The sequence below is a fragment of the Apium graveolens genome, chromosome 9 (genome assembly GCF_009905375.1).
Source record: "Apium graveolens cultivar Ventura chromosome 9, ASM990537v1, whole genome shotgun sequence".
Taxonomy (NCBI): Eukaryota; Viridiplantae; Streptophyta; class Magnoliopsida; order Apiales; family Apiaceae; genus Apium; species Apium graveolens.
Window position 1 is genome coordinate 285482205 of NC_133655.1, and position 5517 is coordinate 285487721.

Here is a 5517-nt window from a genome sequence, read left to right on the forward strand (position 1 = left end):
GTAGCATACTGTTGTGGTTGCTGGAATCCAGGTGGGTTAAACTGTTTACTCACTCCTTGCTGATATGGTGGCTGAATAGCATTCTGATTATTTCTCCAGCTGAAATTTGGATGATTTCTGTTGTTAGGATGATAGGTTACTGGCACAGGCTGTTGTTGTCGCTGATAATTATTCACATACTGAACAGATTCGTTGACAAGAGAACACTGATCCGTAGCATGAGAACCTGCACAAAGCTCACAAACCATAGCTATTTGATTAACTCCATATGTAGCCAAAGAATCAACCTTCATTGATAGCGCTTGGAGCTGGGCTGCAATAGCGGTGGCTGCATCAACTTCCAGAATACCTGCTACCTTGCCTGACGTCATCCTCTGAGTTGGGTTTTGATGCTCATTTGCAGCCATCATCTCTATAAGATTATACGCCTCAGTATAGCTTTTAGCCCATAAGGCTCCTCCAGCTGCTGCATCGAGCATGGGCCGAGATTGGGCCCCCAAACCATTATAGAAACCAGTGATCACCATCCAATCCGGCATTCCATGATGTTGACATTTTCTCAACATTTCCTTGTAGCGTTCCCAAGCCTCGCACATAGATTCAGTAGGTTGCTGCGCAAACTGAGTAAGAGCACTCCTCATAGCAGCAGTCTTTGCCATCGGATAAAACTTCACCAGAAACTTTTGCGCAAGATCTTGCCACGTAGTGATGGACCCAGCTGGTTCAGAATGTAACCAGTCCTTAGCCTTGTCCCTCAGTGAGAATGGGAAAAGCCTCAACTTGATAGCCTCATCAGTCACGCCATTATACTTAAAAGTGCTGCAGATCTCGACAAAATTCCTTATGTGCATGTTGGGGTCTTCAATTGCCGCTCCTCCAAAAGAAACAGAATTTTGCACCATCTGAATAGTGCCCGGCTTGATTTCAAAGGTGTTAACTTGAACAGCCGGATGAAGGATGCTTGACTGAATGTCATCAATTTTAGGCCGAGAAAAATCCATAAGAGCTGGATCAGCTTGAACAATACGATCTCCCATGTTTACTGGTTCTTTCTGCTCAGTTCCTGAATCCGAATCCTCAAAATCTAACTTCTCCGGAATATCAAGAACTTCATTTATCTCCTCAGCTGTATCTAAAGTCCTCTTGCGAGCACGAGAACGAGTTTGCATAAACGCTTGCTAAAGTACCTGAAACACAACCGGAAACAATAAGTAACTACTACATCCTAATCACTGAGTCCTAATGACCAATGATGGTAAGTACATAAACTAAACAAATACGCCGAGTCCCCGGCAGCGGCGCCAAAAACTTGTTAGGGCGAAATCATGCACTAATATTCAGGCAAGTATACGCGTTCGCAAGTAATATAGAATACTTTCTAGTTCGTTCCCACAGAGACTCAGACTAAATTATTGTCTAATTAAACTCACTCACCAATGTATGATTACTTCTCAATGTTAAGACACTAACACTTAAGATTGTTGATTAAATATTAACTACAATTAACTACTTAATTAATCACTTACTTAACACTTCAAATTATCAATAATAAAACACTCATGAGATCACAACTTCATTATTACTTCCTTCAATAGCCATTGTTATTACCTTTAGCATGTGACAGTGATGATATTAATCGAATAACACAAAACTGATAAAAGCCAACTTTCATTGTACTAATACCATTCTACCAAGCATCCACAATTAAGATAGAAGTTGAATAGTCATCAATTATGTTGAGTTCCTATATGTCTACAGAAATTGACAACACAACGATTTAAGCACAAGTTATTCCTTTTGATTACATAGGGCAAATAAAACTGTTAGAGTTACCCACTAATCATGCACAACGTACATGAACCTATGCTAGCATGGCAAGTTCTAAATCTCAAGATCCACCGTCGCTTCACAAGAGATTAACACCCTATCTTATATGTTCGCGACGCACATAAGACGAATACGCACAACCAATACTAGATATCATACAATCATCACACACTAAAGTATCAAACAATTAACTAAAGAATTCCATAATAAATCTGTTGCAACCCCATGATCACGATTAGCCCATAATAGCACTTATCGTCATCATGGGTTCATATGAAATCATGATAAGCAAACACAAGAAAATAATAACTAAACTAATTATATTAAAACAGAGTACGTCACAAGAGTAAATAAGTTCAAAGCAAGAAAACTAGCATCCAACGTTACAACGAAACAAGAATCACAAGAAAATATGCTTCCTCTTCGTTGCGGTGTGCTAAATCGGTCTTCTTCCTTATCTCTTTTGCTCCTTGTGTAAAAACACAATCTTCTTTAATCCACACTTGTGAAAATGTCTCAAATCTACTTATATAATAGTCTCATAAAACTCAGATTACATAGAAGTGGAAACCAAACAGAAGTAGAAGTCCAGAAATATTATATCTTTTTTCCCGACCCTGCGCGGCCGCTCAGCATAGCTGAGCGGGCGCTCAGCTTGCTGCGCGGCCGCTCAGCAATGCTGAGCGGACGCTCAGACCTCTACTGGAAAAAATCTGATTTTGCTCCGTTTCTTTGCCGTAATCTGCCCGTTTCTTTCCTCTCGCAATGGTGAACACATGCCAAGGCTTATTCTTGATGATTCCTCCCCCGAAATGCAACTAATACCCTGAAATGCATAAACACTAGAAAAACGCATCAAATACACAAAATACTTGATTTCAAGACACCAATTTAAGCCATTTTAAGACATTCTAAGTGGTATAAAATACCACTTATCACCTTTACAGATTCCTCAGTCTGTAAAACAGATCTTGGTAAATGCTGATCCTGAAACCTATAAATCTGTTTATTCTGATGTCCAACCTACCATAACATCCCAAACACCACAACAACCATCAGAACATACCACTCGTACTACTCAACCATCTCTCCGAACATATCTCAAATCATATATCTCCACCTCACAGACAGCTCAACCTTCATCCTCAGCACCTACTGTGAAGCCTTCATCTTCCAAGCCTAAGAGGACAAAGACTGTTCCTCAAACACCTCATAAGAGAAGGAGGATTATTTTGAGAGATGAGTCTGATAGTGAGGAACAGGTTTCTACTTCAGAACCTGTTGTCAAAGAAGCTGAGAAAGTTTCTTCTCAGAAGGATTCTGGAATTGGGGAATCTAAGCTTCTCAAAAGACTTAGAAGAATGACTGAAGCTCCCAAGGAATCCCCACCTTCAAAGAGATACAAGAAACAGATAGCTAAAAGGCCGGTTTCAGATGATGAAGAAGCAACAGCTAAGGAAGGAGATCAGGAATCTCTGATCTCACAAGAAAAGGAATCTGCTCAAGCCACTGCTTCTCCATTAACTCCAACTCAGGAAGCTGCTACTGAAATGGCAAACACATCATCTGTGTCTCCTGTTCAAAATACTGTATCTCCTGTTGATCCAGGCACAAGTGCTGAAATTGATATCCAGAACTTGGTTGTGCCTGAAATACTTTACTTAGAAGCTCCAACAGCAATTCATCCATTAACAACACCTGTTACTGATGCTGCTCAAACTCCAGAACTATCTACTACACCTTCTCTGCAACTAGATGCTGATGATCAGAATATAGGTGAGCATCAGGATATGGCTGTTGATCAGAACTTGGATTCAGATCAACACTTAGAAGATGATGTTAAAGCCTCAATTGCTTCTCATACTGTTCTTTTGTCAGAAGATGCTGCTTCTATAAGTTCTGATGCTGCAAATGTTGGAGATACTGGTGATGCTGCTCCAAAAGTAGATACTGATGAAGCAGGTCCTTCAGGACATGCCTCTCAACAAACTGTTCTTAAATCTGAATTAGTTAAGAAGTTTGTTACCAGAGAAGCACCAGTGCCTTGGAGTGAAACTCCTGCAGGACAGGAGTGGACTAAGGAATGGAACTCAGTTACCTGTGTTCCATCTGCAAAGACTCTTGCTGAGCACTTGTCTAAAGCTGATGAGATGTTAATTACTGATGATTTCAAAACACAGCTTAGAGTCACTGCATTGAGTACTAAACATTTACAAGGTCTCCATTCAACTACTCATGCAGAGATACATAAAATTCAGGAAGAATTAATAAAGCAAGAACAAGTTCAGAAGATTGATAAGAAAAAATTCTTCCAACCTACCTTTGACAGAGTTGCTTATATTGAGAAGACTCAAGAGACACAACAAGCTCAGATTGATGATATTCTGAAAAATCAAGCTTCTTAGCAATCTCAACTTAATGAAATCCAAGCCTCAGTGGAATTGCTTGTCTCTCTTCTCTTACCTGCTGATGCCAAAAAGGGGGAGAAAGTAATTAAGTCCAAATGCAAAACTGATAAGACACTGAAGAGGAAGGATGATGAAAAGGATGATCAAGGAAACGCTGGAATGGGTAGAAGTCATAGTCAAGGTAGAGGTTTATCATCAAGAAAAGCTGAAATCACAAGTCACGGGACAAGTTCTGATACTGGAAAAAGAATCACTTCTGCTAATGATAAAAGGATAAGTTCTGGTGAACTTTTGGATCTTGATGAAGAAATGTCAAGACAGTTATTTCTTCAGGAAAATCCAGGAATGGACTTGGAGAATTTAATGGAAGAAGAAGCCAGACTTAAATCAGAAAAAGTCATATCTAAATCTGAAGCTTCTGGTAAAAAGACATTTCCAAAACTCAAGGGCATTGTGATAAAAGAAAGGACAAGTTCTGAAGCAACAATGGCTAAATCACAATTGCAGGTAGATCCAAGGTCCAAGGGCAAAGAGAAAGTTGGTGAACCTATCAAGGTTTATGTGCCTCCTGTGAATGAAGAAATTACTAATAAAAATGATAATCTTGATCTGACTTCAAGAAAAGTTTTTAAGACAACCTCTGACATGGCTCAAGTTGTTCAGAGTTAAGAGATAATTAGTTCTGATATTTCGAAGAAGCAAGTAACCTCTGACACAACTCAAGTTAACTTGATATCAGAAGATAAATCAAAGGAAACCTCTGACATTGCTCAAGTTAAACCTTCGAAGTTACTCCTACCAGGATTCACCAAAGCCAAACAGACTCAACCTTTAAAGACTGCTGCAAGTGGTTTTGAAGCAAGAGTAGTTACTGGAAAGGAAGCAAGAGATAAAACTGGATTGGGAAGTGTTGATGAAAGAAGAATACAGAACACTACCAATGATCCAACTTCCTTGAGTGAACCAGGTATTGGAGCAACTCCTGAGAGATTGAATCAACTAGAATCTGTGCAAATGGTTTACCATACCTACTTGAAAGAACACATCCTGTTGTACTGCATGACAGATGGTAGGGTTTATCATATAAGGGAAAATGCCATTCCACTGAAGTATTTTGAAGAACTGGAGCATGTATTATTCTTACTTCAAGTGAATGACTCAATAACTGAAAGTGCTGCAAACTATTTGAAGAATCAGATTCAGAGACAGAAAAGGTTTTATTCTGTTAAGTCTGACAGCACATATCTTCCAAAGTACATAGATCACAAGGGTGATATAGTTG

General features: G+C 39.4%; 1 non-coding gene across 1 annotated transcript; it reads left to right on the forward strand.

Annotated features, from left to right (window-relative positions):
• The first annotated feature begins 537 nt into the window (after window positions 1-537).
• LOC141688079 (small nucleolar RNA R71) lies at window positions 538-644 on the forward strand. The gene has a single exon (XR_012561546.1). It is a non-coding gene; the product is annotated as a small nucleolar RNA R71 (small nucleolar RNA).
• The last annotated feature ends 4873 nt before the right edge of the window (window positions 645-5517 follow it).